We start from the raw sequence: 27,310 nt of genomic DNA, 5'->3' as shown, positions 1-27,310 counted from the left end.
AGCAGGTACAATTATGCATTAAGTACCATAGAGTTATATATAAAAATAATACATATGTATAGTTTAGATTTGTATAATGTAAAATTGTAACACGATGTGTAGTTAATATTTATTTTTATTAATTAAATGCAGTTGTTAACCCAAATATGTTTTGTAGTTTCTAGAGCTACTGAAGGTATAATGTGTGCAGAAAGTGACACAGTCTGCAGTCTGTTCAGGTATCAATTTTCAGTCTGGCGTTTGTACTTAGAAAGAAAATACCCAACCACAGTCCCTGGAATCGCTTTTGATGGAGTGTCCTGTAGATACTGCTGTGACCTCCCTCCACCTCTGTGACACATTGACTGATTTCCCTACATGGGACTTCTGGACAGCCTCCATTGTTTTTTTTTTTTTTTTTTTTTTTGGATCAAATTTTCAGTTTTGCAGGAGGCAAAGCAAGAACCAGGGTGCACCAGGAGAATGTCACCCTCTACTGTGGCATTTTGTGGAAGTGACAATTTCTGGTATTTCAGCCCAGTATCAGGAGGCTCAGTCAGTTCCAGGGTGTGTGGTGACCAGAGATGGACAGCCCATGTGCATGTTTAAGCTTCTTGGATACGCTACCTCATTTATTGCTCATATTTCTGTTTTATTTCAAGAAAAGTACATTTTTATGACATTTTACTGTGAAATCATTTAAAAGCCAGCATTTAAAATTCAGGCACACACACACAGATAAGAGTGCAAGAAGATGAAGAAGTGGCAGCTGGACTCTAAGGGGAAGTAGCTGGGCTCATCGGACACAATGTCTGAGCTGTGGATTATAGGACAGCTCTTAGGGAGCAAACCTACTATGCACCCTCTCTCTTCTCTGGCTGAGTCTGTCCTGGAGCTTTAGCTCTTCTGTGGGAACATTTTCCTCTCTCCACTGCTGTGATGCTTGTGGATAGAGATGCTGTCCACTTTTCCATGGTCTATCTGACTGCCGACTGTGAGAGAGGACCTTTGGTGGATTGTAGGTGGCTACAGGTCAGAGAGGGAAGGGCAAACAGCGCCCTGGCAATGACCTAGAGTGGACAGACATTCTGCCAGAAGGAGAGGCAAAGGATTGAGGGTGGCTTCATATCTATGAGGGCAAAATCCTCTTGCATCATAGTGCTTTTCAGAGTTGACACCAGCTTCTGCTCCCTCGAAAACCATCCACATGGCTTCCTGGTGTCACTGTTTTGTTGTTCCTTTTTTTTTTTTTTTTTTTTTTTTTGGTACTGGGACTCTATTCATGATCTTGCACTTGCCAGGCAGGCACTTTGCAGCTGAGCCACATCCTCAGCCCTGTCACTGTTCCCTTTGCCAATAAACACAGCATGAGGCCCCAGTGAAGCGTATCCAAGTCCTGAAGGAAAGGCCTCTGGTGTGTAAACAAAGTGATGCCAACTTACCCTTTCCCTCTTTTTCTGCAAAATGTTGCTTCTGTGCAGATGATTTCTTACTCAGATTAGAAAGACTCCTCAGCAGTTTGGAGCAGAAAGAGAATAGACTTTGGACTTTGAGGAACACTGAGTCAGACCCCAGCTTTTCTGTTTACTTGAAGTTCAAGCAAGTTTGTGCTAATTAACTTCCTTGCTCCGGGTAGCTCTGTTTTTTCAAATAGTTTGATTGATGTATGGTAACTGCACCATATCATTCACCAAAAGTGCACACTTCAATACTTTTTAGAATATTCACAATGTTGTACAATCAACGCCACTAATTTTAGAACAGTTTTTGTCTCCCCGAAAGAAAATTACATGCTTCTTTCTCCCACCCCGTCTCAGACCATCACTAATCAGCTTTCCACTTCTATAGATGTGCCTGTTCCGAACATTTCCTCTAAGTGGATTCCCACAATGTGTGACATTGAGTGACCGGTCTCTCTCCCTGAGCATTTTCAAGGCTCACTCCTGTTGAAGATGTACCGCTATTTCCTCCTTGGTGTTGCTGAAATATATCCCATGGTATGGCTGCACTGCCCCTCACTAATCCAGTCATGGTTAATAGACATTTGAGATGCTTCCACCTCTTGGCTCTCATGAACAATGCCGCCATGGACATTTGTGTGTGACATCTGAGTGGAGTACACTTTAATTTCTTTTTTGTACATATTTGGGTTGTTATAAGTAAGTCCCGTGATGACGCCACCTTTCATGTTTGGAAGAACTGCCTAACAGTTCCCCAAGGTGGTCTCAATGTTTTGCATTGTTACCAGCACTTTTTCTGAGAGATTTCTCCAAATCCTTGATGGTAACTCTTACTTTTTTCCTATGAATTGTATCCAGGCTGGTGGGTGTGAAGTGGTGTGTTCTTGTAATTTTAATTTACATTTCCCTAATAAATGATGCTGCTTAGCATATTTCCATAAGCTTCCTTGTCATCTTTATATCATCTTTGGAGAAATCTCTGCTTAGATTCTTGATTCATTTTTAATTGCATTTTTATCATTAAATAATATAAAAATAGTACCAGTTTTGTTTTAGGATCCATGTGATTCTTTTTTGCTCCAATCTTTGCAAGCTACTAATGCTTTTTAAGCCAGATGTATTAGGTAGTGTGTGTGTGTGTGTGTGTGTGTGTGTGTGTGTGTGTGTGTGTTCAGTTTAGCATCAACATATGAAATAGAGAAACACTGAGGGCAGGCAATCATGTTTACTTAATGTCTATTGTCATGAATGTTTTAATTTTCTCCCTTTGCTGAGCCAAAATATCCAACACTTAACCGAGGAAAAGTTATTGTATCTCACAGTCTGCAGAAATTTTAGTCCAAGGCAGGAGGGCATCACAGAGGGCATCACAGAGGAGAAACAGCTCATGGCAGACACAGGCAGCAAAGAGATGTAGCAGCAGGCAGTGGTGGTGGCAGCCCCCTTTTTCCCCTTATTCTCTGTCCACAGTACCATTACATCCCAGGTAGGGCACCGCTAATCCTACCATCACATTCTTTATCTCAGCATCACACGCCACAGAACCAGCACCTCTGAAAAGCTCCCCCACATGAGGCTTTGTGGGGACATCTAAGTACAACTCAAAACAATGTGCTAGTGTTCTGATAATAGCTGCAATGTTTGGACCCAAGTTAGCTTGTAATGTCATGCCATTGCACAGGGACCTAGTGCACAGATGCCCTTTTTCTAGACACAGTTCATGAAACTCAGAGTAGGAACAGTGTTTCTGAGAATCAGACTGCTGAGCTGATTCTGGTGATGTATTTATCTCCCTCCTCCTATCTGAGCTCACTGGTCTTTGATCCCCATGAAGATGATCTTGTAATTCACTTTGCATTTCACATGTATAAATTGTATTTTCTTTGAATAAAAATATGACACTAGTAATTTCTCTAAAGTCTTTTAAACCTTTTCACAAATACCTTCTGGATACAATGGAGTGGGGTTTTTGCACGATTCAGTGTACCCACCTAAACATCAAAAATATATGTAGGGATGAAGTATTAATCCAGTGTCAGGAGCTGGCAAAAAGCAGGAAATTTCAAATTCACTTTCATGTAATAGCACAGATGCTGTCATAGCCATCCAGACAGAAGGTCCCCGTCCTTGAAACTTATCACTCATTATGTGACTCTGTTCCTCTCCTACTACAGCAGACAGCATGGTCAAGATACAAAAGAGCAACAACAAAATAGAATCAGGAATATCTATAGTTAAAGGTACAAAAGAGTCTGTCTACCAGTGTACCTGATGAAATGAACCTTCCAGACAGACATTTTTATTGTGCCTGTCAGAAAGAGACGAGTATATGCTTCAGCTGGATTTTTTAAAGACCCAAAGAGAAATATTGATGAAAACAACAAGCCACCATGTATGGGATATTCCTTCAAAGCAGATGCAGTCATGCTTCAATGTCAATGTGTAAAAATTTCCTGTCCATCACATGGTGCTCTTACATTGCTTTTGTTGTACTTTCCTGGGCCTTGTCATTTTATTAAATCAGGTAACCTTTTTCAGGAAGATCAAAGATTTCTAGCATAAGAAAATGAACTAATGTTGACAACATAACTTGAAAGAAATTTTTGATGTGCAAGTTAAGAACAAGTGCATCTTGCCTTTCCAGCTCCAAAAGAGACAGAGAGAAGACAACTCATCAGCATTCAATATTCACCAAGAATTCCATATATAATATATGCTTTGTATTTTTCTTCATATATGTAGTATATGTGATACGGTAGTTACTAAAGAGAACACAGAAAAGAATCAGGCTAACTGTGGTGAGTGGCTGAACTGGACATTGATTGCACATTCAGGGCTAGAGCAAAGCCAGTCCAGCAGGTGTCCGGCCCTGGTGTTCCTCCCTGTTAACTGCACATTTGCAGTCTTATCAGCAAAACGCTGAGACCTCGCACTTTCTGCCCCATCATATACTCCCCCCTCTTTCTACTGTGTATAAATAAAGATGCAAACCATGCTGGGCTGTTAGTACCTCTCTGTTAGAGAGGTCAGGTCCACCTGGTCCTAGCTTTCCTTTTAATATGTGTCCAATTTTTTCCTTAATCTCCCATCATCCCCTCTCAATACCCACTGGCTGTGTGAATCATAGTCATTGATGTTGGTGCCCCAACCTGAGGCCTGAGCACAAGGGAACTCAGTATGCTGAGACAAGGAGACATTCTGGGAGTGCGTGCAGCAGGACTGAGGTATGGAGTACCTTGAGTAATCACTGGGTATAAAATGATGGGGAATTCAGGGTCTAAAGATTTTATATTAAAATGCTTAAAGCTTTGTTTAAGATTAGAGGGTTGCTTATCAAGATTATATAGCTTGCTAAATTTCTTTGTTTGTTCAAGAGACCTCACTTAGGTTTCCACAAGAAGGAACTGTACTTTTAAATCCTTGGGAAAAGGTGGGACAGTGGCTTAGAGCAAGGCTAGGGAAAAAGCAAGCCAGTATAAATCTATCTAGACCCCCTCAGGCATATAATGGTATATTTAACAGGGAGAAAACCACTTCTTTGCACTCCTCTCACCACTTCTCATGGACTTCCAGGTTGGGAGGCAACAGAGTTCAGGAGTGCAAGCCAGATGGGAACCAAGAGCTCCACCAAGCCTGAAGTCTGGCCTGGAAAAGGGAGGTTGGAGGAACCCAAATGCCTGCTTTGTACTGTGTCAGCTGCAGCAAGGAATCCTGGATGTGTGCCCTGTTCTAGAACCCAGTGGAAACTATACCTTTGCTCTAGAACCAGTGAACAGCCACAGCTCACCTTTTCTGAGCCTCAGTTGGTATGGAGAACACCAGTGCCTGCCCTTCCCCTGAAAACAGAGGTTCACTGCTCTTACATCACAAATGGCTATAGCATTTACACCCAGCAGGGAGCTGTTTGGGCATAGTCATAGCAATCCAGGAACAAGGGGTCTAGGAATGCCCCAGATAAAGACAAATCAAAGGCACCAGCAAAGGGAGTCTACATAAGCGATAATATTAACTCAAGTTATATTAAGTCTGACAGAGAGACACTGTTAGAAGAAAAGTTCTGTATTATGTGCCAGAGTTTATGGGGATAACTGACCTGAAAGCTACATAAAAGAAAGGTACACAAAAGTTGACAATATTCTTAAGATAAAAGGAAACACAAAAGTATATTAATTATAGATAAAAGATATGTATTCCTTCCAAATTTTTCTTGTGAGATCTCTAATAATTGATTTTTTAAAAATTCTGACTATCCTATTTATAATTGCAATCAAAAATTGTAAAAGACTATCAATTCAATTTGGCTGAAAATATATTTGAGTGCACTCTAATTCTTATGTATATTTGTCTGTCTGCCTAATTTGTAAATAGCTGTTTTATTTGAGCTCAACACATTTTTCTTCTTGCATTTTTGATTTTTTGAACATTTTTTGTAATTTAATTCAGCTTATAAATAAATATTATCAAAATTAAAGACATAATTCCAAACAAGTTGCCAGCTGGTCAAGATGATGTCAAAATTGGTTTTAAAAGGGGCTGGAGATTTAGCTCAGTGGCATAAGCGCCTTGCTTACAAGTGTGTGGTTGTGAGTTCGATCCTTGGTACAGATAAAAACAAAAAAAAATGGTTTTAAAAATCTAATGAATATGGTGGTTTATGTATTATGGCTTGAGAGTCTCTCATTGGTCAAAAGTTACGTGTTACGTATTATGATCTGGTTCTCACAAGTCATCAAAAATTCGTTAATTAAACAAAAATTTCAGGGTAAGAAAAAACTGTTGAAAGTAATCCAATCAATGAATAAGAAAGCAGCTACATGGAAATAATTCTCTACTTCTTGTTCATTAATAGGAGGCACAAATGATCTCCATAACCTTATAGGAGACACCTCAAAAGTGTTTCTCAAAATATAGTATTGTGATATGTTTTGTATTGTTCATCATCAAAAAATTAAGTTTTCTAGAAATAAGACAATGGATTTCTGGTTTAAAGACACTTTGCTACAAAACTAACTTAAGAAACACAAGTTTCCGTATGCTATGATGATTGTTACTAGTCTCATTGTTTATTAAATGCATTCAGGCCTTCTAGATGTAGAGGTCTTCCAGAATGCAAACTTGGGGTTGTTTATAGAGATAAAGATTTTCTTTCAGATTCAGATATCTTCCTTTCTCTTGCACTTCAGGCATTTGTGATAGGAGGTTCATACTGAGTCAACATGAGGTCACCAGTCAATAATAATATTTTTAACAAAAACTTATGTGATATGTATGCTACATATGTGCCACTACACTACACAGATATTTAAACATTGATCTGCCTAGAAAATGTTACACATTTCAATGACATCCCATTATAAGACAACAAATTAGATAAAAACTTCTTACTTACTAGATAGAAATGACTAAGAACGCTATTCTGTGCCCAAATGGAAATTTAAGTGTGTTATAAAAATTTCATCACGATTATCATTCTAGAATATGGTATATGGTTTTTAATCTCAATTTTGTTTATAAAATTATATATTTTTTTATAAGACAAGGAAAGTAACTTGTCCAAATGGAATTCATAGTTTAAGCTTTTTGAGGAATCTCTGTACTGGTTTCTTAGTGGCCGATATGTTCAAACTATCATTTGTCAAACCCCTCACAGGTTTGCTTTTCCTTTACTTTTTGCCACTTGAACAAAAGGCATCATTAAAAACCCACCCAGAGCCCCAAACTGTAATTCAGTCTTGACTCTTCCTTCTTCACCTCTAAATCCCCTAAGTGACCGAGTCCTGGGCTTCTTTCTTGCCACATGTAACCACTTTTCTATGTTACCCTGGGTACTAATGTAATCCAGGATACTTTCATCTTTCATTTGATTCTGGAAAAAATTAGTTCTTACTCCTGGCTTCCAATCTATTCCTCTCCCAAGAACTTTTCTCTTTGCCCGGAACCCATAGAGGATTTTGAAAAGTCTATACCAGCTAAGTCACTCCTCTAACACTCCAGAGCGAATTCTCTCTGCCCCTCAGAATGTGTGGGCACTGTAACGTTTTACAGTGATTTACAGGAGCCCACAGTAAAGGTCTGTTTCCACACATCTCTCCCCATCTGCCCTCCCAGCGTCCTAACCCTCACTACGTGGATCTTACATTTTGAGCTGTGCCTCTCTCTCCAAAGAAACATCTGTGTCTGTGGGTGGACTCCTTTCTCCACACCTCTTCACTGTACAATCTTTTACTCATCCTCAAGATCTCACCAGAGTTGTCATGGCTTTCTCTGGCCACTCCAAGCTACCTCTCTCTGCTTACTGGTCCAGCAGTGATTGTTCTGTGCTCGAATCGCTGGCTTCATAATGTCTTTTCCCCACAAGCCCTTCACCTTCATGTGGCCTGGGCTCTAATACATATTTGGCACACTAAAGACAAAGGAGAGAGAGAATAATCCTGTTTTTTGCTTTGTCTTGTCCCAGGCTCTTCTTTCTCCAAATCATTACTCTGTTAGCTGCACTTTTAACACTCTGAGTTGCCTTCCATTCTGTTCTATCAATATACTTGTGTTCTTACAAGTTATACTGGAAGCCTAAAGTCTGTTAAATCCCATCTAGACTAACATGTTGGAAAAGGGAAACACTGAAGAGTCCCATCAGAAGGCATCCCCAGGGGCTTCCTATCAGGAACACAACATAGGAGATGAATTTTGTTCTAAAATACTATGAGTAAACACATTTTTTATTACTTACTGCTGTTAAATCATTTATTACTTCAGCTCTTTTTGGAACTTCATACTTAGGATCACTGTGTTCATTTTGGAAAGCCGGAATGTGGAGATGAAACACAGTAGGAGATTTGGACCTTCCTTGTATATAAGTTAACATGTTACTGGGGTAATAAAGATACAAGGGAAAGTTCCAATACTATCAAATGATTGCTTCTGATGGGTCACTGCACAGAACACAGGAGAGCATGTGGCAACAGTGTCTGTTAGAAGTCCAGGAGAAGGAGAAGAGCATGAATCCCATGCATATTAAATTAAGAAACTATCAGTTGTCTAGACTTGTTAAGTATTTGAGATCATTGAGTTAATCTTTGCTACATCAAATCCATACATTTTGTAATTAATAAAAATAAAATGTTCCAGGAAGTTTATGTGGTTTACCTAAGCTTGCCCAACAGTGTCAGAATCCTAATTATAACCTCCACTCCCCCCACAAACCCAGAGCTTTAAAAAAGAGAGAGAGAGAGAGAGAGAGAGAGAGAGAGAGAGAGAGAGAGAGAGAAAGTTTTCGTGAACTTTTATTTGTCTTGGGAGTCATGTTTTTGCAAAGTGTCAGGCTTCAAAAATCTTCCATTTGTATTCATGGAAAAAAGTCAGGAGTGTTTGCACAGTGAAGGACAATTTACTCTTCCTTCCTGCAAATCAGTTAATAGACCAAAGAAACTGGCTGCAAGCACTGTTTGAAAAGAAGGAAATGTGAGGATTTCAGCCCTGTGTGCCAGATAGATGCAGAAATCTCAGAGAAGGGTTCAGGTGGCTTTTGTACCTTTGTCAGGTGACTTGATCCCTTATAACTAAGAGGCTCATCAGAAATTTTATTTCTCATTTTAAGTGAATCTGTTTAGTCTTCTCTCCACCCACATACAATTGTGTAAGCTGGTACATTAAGTACGTACTTTAAGTACATAGAGTTATATATTAAAATAATACATGTGTATAGTCTAGAATATGTATAGTGTAAATTTGTAGCATGATATGTAATTAAATGTTTATTTTCATTAATTAAATGCAGTTGTTAACCCAAATCTTTTGTAGTTTTTAGAGCTACTGAAGGTATAATCTGTGCCGAAAGTAACACAGTACAACCCGCAGTCTGTTCAGGTATCAATTTTCAATCTGGAGTTTGTACTTAGAAAGAAATTACCCAACCACGGTCCACAGAATCACTTATTGATGGAGTGTCCTGTAGATACTACTGTGACCTCCCTCCACCTCTGTGACACATTGACTGATTCCCATGCAAGGGACTTCTGGACAGCCTCCATTTTTTTTAGGACCAAATTTTTAGTTTTGCAGGAGGCAAAACGAGAACTAGGATGCACCAGGAGAATGTCACCCTCTACTGTGGCATTTCGTGGAAGAAAGTGACATTTTCTGGTATTTCAGCCCAGTATAAGGAGGCTCAGTCAGTTCCAGGGTGTGTGGTGACCGGGGATGCACAGCCCATGTGCATGTTTAAGCTTCTTGGTTACGCTACCTAATTTATTGCTCATATTTCTGCTTTATTTCAAGAAAAGTGCCTTTTTATGACATTTTACTGTGAATGCATTTAAAAAGCCAGCATTTAAAATTTGCACACACACACACACTCACATACACACACTAGTGCAAGAAGATAAAGAAGTGGCAGCTGGACTCTAAGGGGAAGGGGAAGTAGCTTAGGGGAAGTAGCTTAGCTCATCAGATAGAGAGTCTGAGCTCTGTATTCCAGGATGGATCTCGGGGAGCAAACCTGCTGTGCACCCTCTCTCTTCTCTGGCTGAGTCTGTCCTGGAGCTTCAGCTCTTCTGTGGGAACATTTTCCTCTCTCCATTTCTGTGATGCTTGTGCATAGAGATGCTGTCCACCTTTCCATGATCCAGCTGACTGCGGACTCCCAGAGAGGACTGTGGTGGACTGCAGGTAGCTACAGGAGAGGGAAGGGCAAACAAGCATCCTGGTGATGACCTAGAGTGGGCAAACGTTCTGCCAGAAGGAGAGGCAAAGGATTGAGGGTGGCTTCATATCATGAGTACAAAGTCCTCTCGCATCATCGTGCTTTTCAGAGCTGACACCAGCTTTTGCTCCCTCGAAAACCATCCACATGGCTTGCCTGTGTCACTGTGCTGTTGTTCTTTTTTTTTTTTTTTTCAGTACTGGGACTCAACTCATGATCTGGCACTTGCCAAGCAGGCACTATGCAGCTGAGCCACATCCTCAGCCCTGTCATTGTTCCTTTTGCCAATAAACACAGAGTATGAGGCCTCAGTGAAGGGTATTCTTGTCCTGAAGGAAAGGCCTTCTGGTGTGTAAACAAAGTGATATCAAATTAACCTTTCCATCTTTTTCTGCAAAATATTGCTTCTACACAGATGATTTCTTACTCAGATTAGAAAGACTCACCAGCAGTTTGGAGTGGAAAGGGAATAGAGTTTGCACTTTGATGAGCATTGAGTCAGATCCCAGCTTTTGTGCTTACTTGAAGTTCAAGCAAGTTTGTGCTAATTAATTAACCTCCTTGTTCCAGGTAGCTCTGTTTTTTCAAACAGTTTGATTGATGTATGGTAATGGCACCATATCATTCACCAAAAGTGCACAGTTCAATACTTTTTAGAATATTCACAATGTTGTACAATCAACGCCACTAATTTTAGAACAGTTTTTGTCTCCCCGAAAGAAAATTAGATGTTACTTTCTCCCATCCCTTCTCAGACTATCACTAATCAGCTTTCCACTTCTATTGATTTCCCTATTCCAAACATTTCTTCTAAATGGAATCCTATAATATGTGGCATTTATTGACCAGTGTCTCTCCCTGAGCATTTTATTTTATTTTATTTTTTATTTTTTTGTTTTTATTGGTACTTGGGATCGAACTCATGACCACACACTTGTAAGGCAGGTGCTTATGCCGCTGAGCTACATCCCCAGCCTCTCCGTGAGCATTTTCAAGGCTCATTCCTGTTGAAGATGTACCGCTGTTTCCTCCTTGGTGTTGCTGAAATATATCCCATGGTATGGCTGCACTGCTCCTTGCTAATCTAGTCATTGTTAATAGACATTTGAGATGCTTTTACGTCTTGGATCTCATGAACAATGCCGCCATGGACATTTGTGTATGACATCTGAGCAAGTACATTTTCATTTCTTTGTGTGCATATTTGGGTTGTTATAGGTAAGTCCCATGGTGACTCCACCTTTCATGTTTGGAAGAGCTGCCAAACATTTCCAAGGTGGATTTAATATTTTGCATTGTTACCAGCACTTTTTCTGAGAGATTTCTCCAAATCCTTGCTGGTACCTTTTACTTTTTTCTTGTCAATCATAGCCAGGCTGATGGGTGTGAAGGGTGTGCTGTCCTAATTTTGATTTGCATTCCCCTAATAAATGATGATGTTTAGCATATTTCCATAAGCTTTCTGGTCACTTCTATATCATCTTTGTAGAAAACTCTGCTTAGATTCTTAATTCATTTTAAATTGCATCTTTATTATTAAATAAGATGAAAATAGTACATTTTTTGTTTTTAGGATCCACGTGATTCTTTTTTGCTACACTCTTTTCAAGGTACTCATGCTTTTTAAGCCATGTGCATTAGGCAGTGCATGTGTGTGTGTGTGTGTGTGTGTGTTCAATTTAGCATCAACATATGAAATAGAGAAACACTGAGGACAGGCAGTCATGTTTACTTAATTGCTATTGTCCTGAATGTTTTAATTTTCTCAACATTTTGTTAAAGGGGGAAAAGTTGTTGTGTCTCACAGTCTGCAGAGGTTTTAGTCTCTAATTGACTGACTGCAAGGCAGGAGGGTGTGACAGAGGGCATCACAGGGGAGAAACAGCTCATGGCAGATACAGGCAGCAGAGATGTAGCAGCAGTCAGTGGTGCAGCAGCCCCTTTCTGTCCCTTTTTCTCTGTCCACACTACCCTTACATCCCAGGTGGGGCACCCCTAATCCTAGCTTCACAGTCTTTATCTCAGCATCACACACCCCAGATCCAGCACCTCTGAAAAGCTCCCCAACATGAGGCTTTGTGGGGACATCTAGGTACAAATCAACACAATGTAGTGTTCTGATAATAGCTACAATGTTTGGACCTGAGTTAGTTTGGAGTTTCATGCCACTGCACAGGGACCTAGTGCACAGATGCCCTTTTTCTAGACACAGCTCATGAAACTCCGAGTCGGAGCAGTGTTTCTGAGAACAAGACTGCTGAGCTGACTCTGGTGATGTATTTATCTCCCTCCTCCTAACTGAGCTCCCTGGTCTTTGATTCCCATCAAGATGATCTTGAAATTTACTATGCATTTCTCATGTATAAAGTGTATTTTCTTTGAATAAAAATATTACACTAGTGATTTCTCTAAAGTCTTTTAAACCTTTTCACAAATACCTCCTGGATTCAATGGAGTGGTGTTTCTGCATGATTCAGTGTACCCCAATGAACATCAAAAATATATGTAGGGATGAAGTATTAATCCAGTGTTAGTTGCCGGTACAAAGTAGGAAATTTGAAATTCACTTTCATTTAATAGCACAGATGCTGTCATAGCCATCCAGACAGAACGTCCCCGTCCTTGAAACTTATCTCTCATCATGTGACTCTGTTCCTCTCCTACTACAGCAGACAGCAGGGTCAAGATATAAAAGAGCAACAAAGAAACAGGAGCAGGAATATCCTGCTGAGGGCACAGAGGAGCCCACGTACCAGTGTACCTGATGAAATCAGCCTTCCAGACACAGTCATTGTTATAGTACCTGTCAGAAAGGGATGAGCATATGCTTCAGCTGGAGTTTTTAAAGACCCAAAGAGAAATGTTGATGAAAACAACAAGCCACCATGTACAGCATATTCCTTCAAAGCAGATGCAGCTCATGCTTCAATGTCAGTGTGTAAAAATGTCCTGTCCATCACACGGTGCTCTGACATAGCTTTTGTTGTAATCTTCTGGGCCTTGTCATGTTACTAAATCAAGTAACCTCTTTCAGGAAGATCAAAGATTTCTTGCACATGAACATGAACTAATGTTGACAAAATCACTTGAAAGAAATTTTTGATGTGCAAGTTCAGACTGATGCATCTTGTCTTTCCAACTCCAAAAGAGACAGAGAGAAGACAGCTCATCAGCACTCAAAATTCACTAAGAACTTGTTTCATCATTCCATATATAATATATTCTTTGTATTTTTCTTCATTTACGTAGTATATGTGATAAGGTAGTTACTAAAGAGAACACAGAAAAGAATCAGGCTAACTGTGGGGAGTGGCTGAACTGGATATTGACTGCACACTCATGGCTAGAGCAAAGCTAGTCCAGCAGGTGTTCCGCCCTGGTGTTCCTCCCTGTTAACTGCAGCACCGATAGCTCTGAAAATGTTTCGTATTCAATCTTATCAGCAAAATGCTGTGACCTTGCACTTTGTGCCCCGTCATGTACTCCCCACTCTTTCTACTGTGTATAAATAAAGATGCAAACCATGCTGGGTTGTTAGTGTTTCTCTCTTAGAGAAGTCAGGTCCACCTGGTCCTAGCTTTCCTTTCAATATGTACCCAATTTTTTTCTTAATCTTCCATCACCCCCTCTCAGTACCCCACTGGCTGTGGGTCATGGATCTTGGTGCCCCAACGTGAGACCTGAGCACAAGAGAACACAGTAAGATGAGACAAGGAGATATTCTGGGAGTGCATGCAACAGGACTGGGATATGGAGTACATTGAGTAATCACTGGGTATAAAATGATGGGAAATTCAGAGTCAAAAGACTTTATATTGAAACACTTAACACTTTGTTTAAGATTAGAGGGTTGCTTATCGGGACTATATAGCTTGCTAAATTTCTTTGTTTGTTTAACAGGCCTCTATTCAATTTCTGTAAGAAGGAACTGTAATTTTAAATCCTTGGGAAAAGGTGGGACAGCAGCTCAGAGCAAGGCTAGGGAAAAAGAAAGCCAGTATAAATCTATCTAGACCCCTACAGGCATTTAAAGGGTTATTTGACAGGGAGAAAACCACTTCTTTCCACTCCTCTCACCACTTCTCATGGACTTCCAGGTGGGGAGGGTACAGGGCTGAGGGGTACAAGCCAGGTGGGAACCAAGAGCTCCACCAAGCCCGAAGTTGGCCTGGACAAAGGAGGTTGGAGGAACCCAAATGCCTGCTTTGTATCATGTCAGCTGCAGGAAGGAATCCGGGCTGTATGCCCTGCTCTAGAACCCAGCAGCAACTACACCTTTGTTCTAGAGCCAGTGAACAGCCACAGTTCACCTTTTCTGAGCCTCAGTCAGTTTGGAGAGCACCAGTGCCTGCCCTTCCTCTGAGCACACAGGTTCACTGCTCTTACATCACAAATGGCTGTAGCATTTGCAACCAGCAGGGAGCTGTTTGGGAATAGTCTTAGCAATCCAGGAACAAGGGGTCTAGGAATGCCCCAGATAATGACAAATCAAAGGCACCAGCAAAGGGAGTCTACATAAGTGATAATATTAACTCAAGTTATATTAAGTGTGACAGCTTTTCTTTCAAAAGCAAAGCTCTGAGTTATGTGACAAAGTATATGGAGATAACTGAGCTGGAAGCTACATGACTGAAAGAGTCATAAAAGCTGACAATATTCTTAAGATAAAATTAAACACAAAAATATATTAATTATAGATAATAGACGTTTATTCCTTCCAAACTTTTCTGATAAGAGTTATCTGTTAGTGATCTGTAAAAAATTCTGACTTCTATTTATAATTGCAAACAAAAATTGTAAAAAAAGTTGCAATTCAATTTGGCTGAAAATATATTTGAGTGCACCCTAATTCTTATGTATATTTGTCTATCTGCCTAATTTGAAAATAGCTATTTTATTTGAGCTCAACAAATTTTTCTTCTTGCATTTTTGATCTTTTAAACATTTGTCTGTAATTTAATTCAGCTGATAAATAAATGCTATCAAAATTAAAGACATAATTCCAAACAAGTTGCCAACCTGTCAAGATGATGTTAAAATTGGTTTTAAAAATCTAGTGAATATGGCAGTTTATGTATTGACTTGAGAGTCTTTTGTTGTTCAAAAGTAATGTGTTATGTATTATGATCTGGTTCTCACAAGTCATCAAAAATTTGTTAATTAAACAAAAATCTTTTAGGGTAGGAAAAAGCTGTTGAAACTTTTCCAATCAATTAATAAGAAAGCAGCTACCTTGAAATAATTCTCTAGTTCTTGTTCATTAATAGGAGGCACCAATGATCTCCATAGCCTTATGGGAGACACCTCTAAACTGTTGCTCAAAATATAGTATTGTGATATGTTTTGCATTGTTCATCATCAAAAAATTAAGCTTTCTAGCAATAAGAGAATATGGATTTCTGGTTTAAAGACACTTTGGTACAAAACTAATTTAAGAAACAACAGTTTCCATATGGCTATGATGATTGTTACTAGTCTCACAGTTTATTAAATGCTTCTATGCCTTCTAGATGTAGAGATCTTCCAAAATGCAAAATTGGGGTTGTTTATAGTGAATCTTTCAGATTTAGTTATCTGCATTTCTCTTGCACTCCAGATATTTGTGATAGGAAATTCGTATTAAGTCAACATGAAGTCACCAGTCAATAATAATATTTTAATAAACATTTATGTGATATGTATGCAATGTATGTATCACTACACTACACAGATATTTAAACATTAATCTGTCTAGAAAATGTCACACACTTCAGTGACATCACATTATAGGACAACAAATTAGATAAAAACTTCTTATTTACTAGATAAAGATGACTGACTAATTCTATGCCCAAATGGAAATTTAAGTGTGTTACAAAAATTTCATCATGATTATCACTCTATAATATTGTGTATGGATTTTTATCTCAATTTTTCTCTATAAAATTGCATAACTTCTTTCTGTTAACATTCTACAGAAATTAAAATACTAGAATATCCATGATTGAGAAGAAATAACAATTTTTTGGTTATACTTTATATTTCATGGTGCTAGATATTCAGATAAAACTTCTAATGATTAAATTTCCTGCTCCCAGTACAATGTAATGTCATTATCCTTTTCTTATCTGGATGTTCAATAGCTAAAGTAGCTAACTAGAAAGATAAGTGGGCTAAGAGGACAGCCAGTATTTTGACCCTGCCCATGCAAGCTGAATGAGAATCCAAGACATAAGAGAATCTGATGTGACATCCTATAACTGATTCCCCAACCTCCTGACCAAAGAGACTGTTTGGCCACAGAAGAAGATCAATGCTGTATAGTGTGCCTAAGAAGCATCACCAGGAGAAAAATGTCTCCCAAGCTTTCATGGACAGTAACTTGGTAAAGCACTGACTGTGAGTCATCTAAATGACTGACACTGACAGAAGGACCGAGAGGCACAGTACATGATTCCAAGGTAAATCCTGAGGAGGCTTAACTGACATTGATAGATAGCAAGAGATTAATTTTAAAAAAGATGTACAATACAATGCTATAGTAACAAGCTAGTTATGAAAAAGAAACTCTGATTACTGATACCTTCTAACAAGTTCCAGCTACACTGGTAACTGACAATTGTTATGGGTTAACAGACTGTTTAGGGTTAAGTTGCAAAACACAGGGACCTGAAACCCTTGGAATGGCAATATTTAGCCTAAAGAAGTCAGTCCACTCAGAGTGAAAAGGGTTCAAGGTGGAGGAGCTTTCATGGAAAGAAACTTTACTGGGGATTCCTGGGAAAGTGAAAGAAAAGCCTTCTACAAGAAAGAAGGTCTTCTGCAAAGTCCTTCAAACACAGCTCCTCCAACTTCAACTGAACACCCACTTCTTGCAAGTAAGAAATAGAAAAGGGTGACATGTGGAGAGCAGCTGAGCTGGAGACTGATCACACATTCAGGTTTAGAGTAAGGACATCTCCAAGAATATGGAGTGTCAGAGGCAAACCACGTGAACAAGTCATGGGACTAGAGCAAAGCCCGCCCAGCAGGTGTCTGCCCTGGTATCCAGCCTGTTAACAGCAGGTATCCAGCCTGTTAACTACAGCACAGATAGCTCTGAAAGAGCTTCTATTTCAGTCTTCTCAGCAAAACACTTAGATCTTGTACTTTTGACTCCACCACACACTTCCCCTCTTTTTCTGTGTATAAATAAAGACGCAGACCATGCTGGGTTGTCAGAGAGGTCTCATGGAAGTCAGGTGTCACTCAGTCCCAACTTTCCTTACAGTATGTGTCTAGGTTTTTCCTAGTCTCTCATCATCTATTTTCAGGGCACCACTGGCTGTGCAGTTAAGTTTTGGGTGAATGTACGAAATTTTTTCATCTTCCTAATGGATGTGTTTAAAACATGATCACAATGGAATATTACTCAGCCATAAATAAAAACAAACTTGAGAATTTCATAGGTAAGTGGATGCAACTAGAAACCATGCTCATAAGTGAAATAAATAGTACTTGTATGTGTAAACTCTGTATTGTCTCGCTAGTGTCAGAAACTGAGGATAAATAGAATCCAAAAGTTACAATAGATATAGAAAAAGGGAAATAAATTATTCAAAGAGAAATATATTGTTTGATCAATCTTACATGCCTGTATCTTGTGACCTGAGCAACTTTTTTTAAAATTTTATTTAAAAGGAAAAAGAGAAAAAACAAAACAAAACAAAGTGGTGAAAGGGTACAAGTAATACAGAACTACAAAAAAAAAAAAAAAAAAAAAAAAACAAAAAAAAAAACAGTAAGAATTCACCAGTTAATAGATTACACATTATCATCTTAGAGATAGTTGCTCAAGTCACAGTATCAAAGCATACAAAGTGGACATTCAAACAGTGAGACTGTAAACAGTTGTGTTCAATGATCCAACCAAAAACATTAATATGGTGATCTTTTTAACACCCCTAAACACATTTGCAGCTGTATCCTTTAGAGCACTTTTTTCCCTCTCTTTTTTACAACACAATTTACACATTTTGGGTTTTATTACTCCTTAGTTCTTATTGCTTTTTTTGGAAGAGAATAAAGTCAAATATGGCAAAACAAAACTGTCAGTCAAAACCAAGGATAGACGTATTACATGATGTAAAAACAGCGTACAAGGTTATCAACAATGGTTACCATAATGCCTCTTGCTTCCTTAAAAAGAATTGTCTATCTCATTAGGTATTATAAAGTTGAACAAAACAATAGAGAACAAGACCAATAAAATGTAAACATTGTAAACATTACAGGACTTCCAAAAGTGATAATAGTCAAACCAGAATGGGCATCTTAGTGAATCTTATTGCCTTCAAAGAGTTGCCTATACCCTCAAACTTGATATCATACAGAACGGAACAGAGTCTAATCAGTCAAAACAAGAAGTGGGAGTATTACAGGACTTCAAATCAAGTTACTAGGAATTCAAAAAAGTTACTATAATATATCCTGCTAATGTTTTAAATTTTTCCCCTTAATTAAAAAAAACATAAAAAATAACTAAATAATTTTTTTAATGAATAAGGGAGAGATTGAGATAAAAGAGGACATGACAACATAACAATACAGGTCAAAGCATGACTGTTTCAGCAACCTAGTGCTTCACCACCAAATAACCCGACTTAATAGTAGTTACCATAGTGTCTGTCTTTTTCCTTGAAATATTTGAATATAACTTCATGTACTATAGCTTCAAATACTTCCATATCAAGCAGCCCAAAATAAAGCCATTCCAATTAATAAGTGAAAACTTTATAAGGCTTCAAGGCCACATAATGGGGAATCATGATTACCACATACTTATATATTTGAATCTTTACTTACATTAGGGAAACTATTCGGTATTCATACATGCGAGATTGATTTATTTCACTTATGAGTATGGTCTCAAGCTGCGCCCATTTATTGATAAATATCTCAATGTGATCCTTCTTTATAGCTGAATAATACTCCATTGTATAGAAATACCACAATTTTTTAATTGGTTCCTCAGTTGATGGACACTTGGGTTATTTCCAAGATCTGGCGATTACAAATTGTGCTGCTATAAACATAGGTGCACATACATCACTGTGGTATGATGCTTTCAGTTCTTCTGGGAATATGCCTAGAAGTGGAATAGCTAGAACAATGGGACTTCTAATCCCAGCTTTTTGAGAAATCTCCAGACTGACCTTCACAAAGGGTGTACCAGTCTACATTCCCACCAACAGTGTTGGAGAGTTCCTTTTTCCCCACAGCCTCTCCAGCATTTGCTGTTGTTGGTTTTCTTGATCCTGGCCATTCTTTCAGGAGTGAGATGGTATCTCAGTGTGGTTTTAATTTGCATTTCTGAGCAACTTTTTTGACAATAACAATATGAAACATAACAACCATTGTTAAATTTCTATTATCTTTTTTGAAACACTATATTGTTATTGTTTTTATTTGTTATTGTTGTCACCAGTTTGCTCCTGTTGTTTTTTGATTGTTTGCTTCTGGATTTTTCTGTCTTTTTTTAATTAAAAATGGATCAAAAGTGGAATCAAAATCTAAAAATCCATGGAAAATATTAATGAAAAACAAAAATAAAGAATCACGAACAAACGCTACACATAGGTTTTTTAAAAATTTGTTTAAAGCATTGACGAAATTTCATCTTAAATTTATAAGTAAAAGAGAAACTCATTAAAACCCACAGTAAATTGATATTTAATATTCTAGGGTTGTCATAGCTAAGTGTGTAGTGTTTGTTTCTGTGTGTTTGTTGTGTGTCCCTGTCTTCGTGTGGTATGATGAGAGCATGAATGCATGTGCACTGGCTATGTTGTGAGTGTGACATTTAGAAGTACTCACACCCATTTTCAGAGTCAAATGAGTTTGTTTAGAAAGAGGAGACCTGTGCCTTGCTGTCTTACTGTGCAGAGCCAATGGGGGAGTGACGGAGATCCTTTCTCACAAGGTCTTCAGAATGACAGGGCTTTGGATTTGGAGCAAAGTGAATAAAGCTGATTTGCAGCGAGAGTTTCTGCTTTGCTCTCTCTCCTTGCTTTGCCCCACTGTTGTAGTAGAAGAAGGCATTTCTTAGAAAGCAGGCGGTGGCTGTTTGTTACAATGCAACGGTATCATACTGATCCGGGCACCTAGGCAAACAGTCTCCACGGGGTGCATGTTTCCTAGTTTTACTGACTTTTTGTGCCAGTGGCTGGACTCACAGAAAGTGAAAACAAATGGAAGTAGCATTTGCTGTTGTTAACACTGTGTGTAGGACATTAAGGAGTTCTTTATGGACAGTGAGATTAACTGTCTCCTCAGGAAGTGTGGAACCAGTTGCTCATCACTGAATCCTGTCTCCCTTTCTGATTGTTCCTGGTTCAGGTGTCAAATTTTCTTCCCAGTGCTCTAGGACTGTACCTGCGAGTGACACCGCACTTTATCTCCTGCTTACCAGAGTCTGTTGCATTTGTTTCCAGTGTTCCGTGTTCCTTGTGAAGCACAGGCACTGTGATTTATTTCCTGCTGTAATATTTATCAATATTAATGAGTACTGTGCATGCTTATTGGATCGGGCACTTAAACTGAAGGAGATTAAAAGTGTTGCTCTTATTCGGTAGCAAGGTGGTTTAACCTTGATGAGAAAGTGATTTGCTCCAATTAACTTAATGAGATCACTGAATGAGAAAGGCTTCTGTTTCGGAGATATTCCTGTCAATGTGACGAAATCGAGAGGGTGGTCCAGACAGTTGTGTTCCTTGCACATGGCCATTTTTCGTGTATATTTGCATATCATTATAAAGTAAATAATAATCAAGCAGTTCAGAATGGCATCATCCATCCTGACAGCCACTAGTCAGGCATCATTTCCAAACATCTGAAATGGACAGAAGTATGCAGGACACCACAGGTTTTAAAACCTGAATGGAAAAAAGTACTGCCCCACATCTAAATAACTCTGCATTGATTGCATATACAGATGATATTACTTTTGTTATACTATGTTAAATAACATATACATATATATTTTAAGCTAAATTCACCTTCATTTTTTAAATGTTATTAAAAATTTAAAACCACACATTTGACTTATGTTATATTTTTCTTAGACTGAAATGGTTTAGAAAAATGAAATGATAATACAATATGAAATAAAGAATATAAAAATACTAAAAGTTTCCACTTTCTCATATTACCCAGGCCTAATCTCTCACTTGAGAATTAAGACATTTCTTGTGCATTTGAAAATATATATGCATAGGTGTAATCATAAACTATATATATAAAGTGATAAAACACATAGTTTCACAAATTTCCTTTTGTATCAAAGAATATATAATAGAAATCTTTTAAATACATACTTTACTTCTATTAAAACTAATTTTGTTTTTCACATAAGTACGTAAGGATACTTGCAGACTTTCCAAAGAACGCTTTTCTCTCTTCACGGAATCTACTGTACTGTAAATCCTCCTTTGTGTCCCAACTGTTCAAGTTTCAGGGCTTTTGTGACTTCCCAGCCCAGTCCCATGTCATCGTCCCTTGTCCCCAAAGACCAGGCTGTTCCATCATCTTCTGTTCCAGACAGTCTTCACTAGGAGGCTTCGCAAAGATCAGGTTATATGTGGAGGGCTCGGTGTCCTTCTCTTGGGTTCAAGCTCAGAAAGGCTCGGTACCTACAGACTCTGTTGCTCAATGTCACTTGAGTAACAAAGTTTACGCAGTAGAAGTCACTGGCAGAGACATTTTCAATGTCAAAATACAATCAATTATTACATCAGCTAATAGTAAAATGCCATAAAGGAATCTGTATCTAAAAATGTATAACCACATCCAAGAGAAGTTTTGACTCACATGCATTCAGTGGAGATCAGAGTAAGGTGTAGGATCTTCCTGAAAGCAGCAGGGCTTCATGACAAGTTTCCTGAGCGCGGTGACGTCAGCCCTCTGCTCACACAGAGCTTCCGGTTTTCAGCAGGCAGATCTGTACCTCCACAGCAGAGAAACCGGAAGATCCTCTTTTAAAAAATGTTTATTTCTCCTAGTCCATGTTTGTAGCATGTGATTACATTCATCATGGAAGGCTGGTACATGCGCATAACACAGCTTAATTCTCTTTATTCTCCTTTTCCTTCCTCTCCTCCTCCAACTCCTGGTCTCCTTTCCATCTGCAAACCATCTTGGAGGAACTAAACAAAGCTTTACCAGCCAGTGGGGAGATCTCCAAGTAATGAATGCACCGTGAACCTCCAGCTGAACACCCACCATGCCCTTGCTGATGAACTCATGAATGAACAAAACAGAATCTCAAAATGACTCCAGGGTGATGTTTTATTTCAATAGCTAAAAATGGGGATTTCTTTAAAGAGACAAACTGCATCATTTATGGAAACACTATTGTCACAGGCTTGTCCTTTCCCAGAAGTTTTTTCTATTGGAAATCACTTTCTTCGCCCATGACAGAAGTTGGAGATCTGAGCCAGCACCTTGCTCTGCCCTACATGGTCTAATTGAATGCAAGTTTCTCACGGATTAAGCATGTTCAAGTGCTTGCTTTGATGCCCAAGGCAAATATTCAAGGGCATTAAGTAATAAAACTTAATATAGGAACAATTAAAATATGGGATATAATTTATGAAATATTAGAAATCGAGTAGAGTGTTTATCACAAACGTTAATACAAAGTTAACTGCGCCCTTTAGCAATTAATTTATGCACAATTATCTCAGAGTAATACTGGGCCTTCTAAACTAATTATAATTATATTGAAGTATTAAAAAGAAAACTCCCAAGTATCAACAAAAGAGCTTCATAAAAGTCTGTATGCTTAGCTTGATGCGGGAGCTCAGACCTGTGTGAGTAACATTTAATGAGCTAAGACTGTGCTGCAACCACTCTGTATGAGTTGATCATTTAAAATTAGTGTGCAGTGGTGGGGACATTAAAAGAGCTTTAAAGGTACAGTGAGGGCTGGAGATGCAGTTCAGTGGCTGCCTGCCAGCCTAAGGCCTTGAGTTCAATTTCTAATTTAAAAAAAGAAAATGAAAGAAAATATAGTGAAAAATTCAAAACAGTTACTGTCTATTGTACCTTTTATTTAATCGGGTCTGTCTTGCATGTTGGAGCCCTAGCATTTAATTTAATAAATGGTGAAATAGTGCACTGGAACAATGTAAAATGCACAACATTATGATAGGGATACTTTTTCTCAGGCTTCTAACAATTAGGTATCTATCCTTGATTGAATGTACTGTGATTCTATGAATGATACATTTGCTGAGAACCCACCTGGTGTATTTTACAGGTAATAGCATAGAACTCTTATGAGGCGCTTGCTAGCTGCATTCTGAACATCACTATGTGTGTCTTTGGTGCTCTAGAAACTATTTTGCAGTCCCATTTTCCTTACTTTTTCTCTTTTCTCCTTCCTTCCTCTGTCCTTCCATTTCTACACCTCTCTCCAACACACATGCTTTTTTCCCTCTGAATTATTTGGTCATTAGAGAGTAAGAATCTGACACTGTACTCTTTTATTTGCAGGTATTTCCCCCATCTTTCATAACCACAAACATTTTCTGTGAAATCAAAAGGCATTTAAAATTGATGTAATATCATATAATCCTCAACCTACGATCAAGTTTCACCAGTTGCTCCCAAAATAGCCTCTACGACTGTTTTTATTCTCAGCCCACGACCTCATGCAAGTGCACACGTCCCAGTTAGTCACTGAGTCTATTCATTACCCTGTAACCTCAACCACTGCTCAGCTATCTTTTGTGTTTCATGACTGAAATCTTGTGAGTATGTAGATGGGTTATTGGAGCATGTCTGAGGTCTCCTCCAATTAGGTTCGTGTTATGCATTCTAGGCAAGAATATCACCGAAGTGAGCCTGTGTTTTTCTCAGTAGATTCTGTGAAAAGGAAAGGATGCCAATTTGTCTTACTCTGACAATTTGGTTAAGGTGATACTGTCCCAGTGTCTCTTCTATGCTATTTTTCTTCTTGTAATTCATAAGCGCATAATTTGCAGATTTGGAAATATCCAATTCCTCATCAAAGTTTTATCCTGCAAAATGGCAGGAGAATTGTAAGTGTTCATGTGTAAGCGCTTAGATAAATGGACATAGCGTATATACACACTGGGTCAGTCATGTGAACTAGGTCATGTATGATAATTAGTTCATGAAGAAAGCAAATTTACCCAAAGCAAAACCAATGTTCAAGGCCACTATATTCAAATAAACACACATAATACTTTAGGACAATATACAATAGTTTCACATGCAAATGTAAGCCATGTTCCAATTTATTTAGAAATTTTTACAAGACAGGATTTTAGAATATCTTACATTTTTAAACTTCAATAGGGTAAGTGATATAAGGCTGAGCAAAAACAGAAAAATGAGAAAAGGTTTTTCTCATGTGCTAGTCTAGAAGCAGAAAAATCAAAGAGAAATAAAATTGTAGGTCCTTTACTTTAAAACCTTGTGTTTCAGGACATGTATGAAATATGTAGTGCTAAAGGGTAATTAATATAAATTTGTATAATTAAAATAAAAATTAAAACTCATATCTTTTGTTATTTTTATTTGCTTTTTCTTTGTTTGTTTAAATTAAATTATGCAACTAGATAGCCCTCTGTCTATTCTGTTTATTAAGGACTGTGCTGTCTACATATCTATATTTTAAACAACTTTTAGAACATATAGGAATATTGCAGATGATCTCATCACGTTTTTAATTTATAAATTATCAAAATTGAAACCTAGAAATAATCTAAGTTGTTCGTGGAGTACTAATATCTACTATTACTTTTATTGAAACTAATTCCTTTTCTTGCTTCTGGATCAGGTGTTTTCACTAGGAGATGACCTTGTTTCTTTAAGGCACTCTGGTTTATTATGAATTAGAATTATTTAAAAATGCAAACTGGGATGAATTTATGGTGGTGTTAAAATATTCTTTCAAGTACATAGTTTAAGTAGTGTGTGTCCTTGACATTCTATTGGGATAAAGGAACACAGGTGAAACAATTGTGACAGATTCTGAGTGCCATTATTAATTACAGTGTTTTCCTCTCTATAGTGTATTGTCTGACTGCCCACAGGCTTTAATGGAAATCTGTACCCCTGCACTCATCATATAAAATCCTAATAGATTTCTGCACGCAGAGAGAGGTCACCTCAGCTGCCATTGTTGCCTTCAATTTAGGAAAATCTCTAGTGTAATCTAGATTGTTTTAAAAATTGACCAGTTTATGGCTATGGAGTTCAAGAATCCTCTTAAAGTCCAGCATTTTGGCATCTTCTCAAATCTTAACTGTACACTTTTTCTGTTTAAAATTGCACCAAGAAAACCATTTAGAATCAATGTTGCATTAGAAGCAAATTTACTGCTATCATTTGCCTTAAACACAATTTGGAATATTGAAATCCCATAAGAGAGGGTCAGGTTTTAGTTTATATTCCTTCTACTTTTCCAATTGGACAAGACATTTATAAATGCTTGAGCACCGTTACCGATAATAATTTGTCATCTGTTGTCAAAAGACTCACACATAATTTTTATTTTGAAGTGGAGCTTTAGATTTACTTATATATTTTTTCTCCTTTTGGCATCACTGGCTTAATGTTGTAAGCTGTATAGTTATTATAATATATCTTCAAGTTCCATTTCTAAATCCATCAGTAACACTGCAATCCTCTTCTGAGATTATTATTAGTCAATGTCTTCTAAGAAATCATTAGTCAACACCTGTATATACATCTTTCAAAAACAATAAAAATAAAATTGAGGGCAGAACAGTAATTGCCTCAAAGTATTGAATCAGCAAACTCCTTTGAGAGATTTATCATAGGTATTTACAATTATTTTTTCCTGATGAAACTGAACTTTGTCTGCTAGAATTAAAAAGATCACCTTTCCTGAATCCTAAAACCATGAAAATATATTCTTGAAGACAGAATTTGGGCCAACAGCCACATATATTCAGCATTATTTCTTCTGACATCTTTTCTATTGGTAAGATAGAACACATATCCCTTGTAAATACAATGATTAGACAGACATTATTAATTTGTCTGAGTGTGCTGCAGCCTGGGGATTTCTGATGAATAAGTATCATAAAGCAATTTGAGTTTAATAAAGCTATCAGTAAATAAAAATCAAGAATTAAGGACATTATTATAAATCATATATGAAATTTCAGAGAAATAAACATTCCAATTTTCCAAAATAAGTCATTTTTAAAAATATACAAACTGCTTTTAGGTCGGAATTATCTGGTGGTGAAACACTATTCTGCTTAAATGGTTATGTTTTGATCTGCGCTGTTTTGCTGTTATGCCCTCTTTTTTCTCAATCTCCACTCCATTATTTACTTTTTTATTTTTATCCGTTTAATTAAAAGGAAAAAAATAGCAGGATATAATATAGTAACCCACTTGGACTTTCTATTATCTCGATTTGAAGCCCTGTATTACTCTCACCATCTTGTTTTTGACTGTTGTTCCCCTATTCTGTTTTGATGGATAGTATCAGGTTCGAAAGTTTAGGCATCAGCTGAGAAGGTAATGAGATTCATTATAACGCCCATTCTCGTTGACTTTTATCTACTTTTGAAGACCTACAATGTCTCCAATGTTTTGGTTTTGTCGGTTTTGTTCTTTACTATTTTGTTCAATTGTATTATAACTAATGATATAGGCAATTCTATTAGAGATAGCGGGAGGCATTATGGTAACCATTGTTGATCACCTTGTATTATGTTTTTATATTATCTATTATGTCCACCCTTTTGACTTGACCGATTCTGTCCTGTTATGTCTCATTTGGTTTTACTCTCTTCCAAAAAAGCAATAAGAACCGTGGGAGCAATGAAACCCAAAATGTGTAATAGTCATTGTACAAAAGAGAGGAAAAGAAAGTGCTCTAAACTATATAACTGCATGTATATTTAAGTGTATAAGATAGAAAATGATATCACAGAGTTTTATTGGATCATTGAACAGAACTGTTTGCAGTATCATTGTTGGAATATCCACTCTACAAGCTTTAATTTTGTGACTTGAACAATTATTTTTAAGATGGCAATATGTAATCCACTAACTAGTGATTTCCTACTGTTCATTTTTTTCTTCTGTAAATCTGTATAACTTGTACCCTTTCACTTTTTTTTCTTTTCTCCTTAAATAAAAAAAA

This window comes from Cavia porcellus, unplaced genomic scaffold, assembly GCF_034190915.1.
Source record: "Cavia porcellus strain 051 isolate PalLab524CR breed Dunkin Hartley unplaced genomic scaffold, mCavPor4.1 scaffold_4, whole genome shotgun sequence".
NCBI lineage: Eukaryota > Metazoa > Chordata > Mammalia > Rodentia > Caviidae > Cavia > Cavia porcellus.
This window is presented reverse-complemented; position numbering follows the sequence as displayed.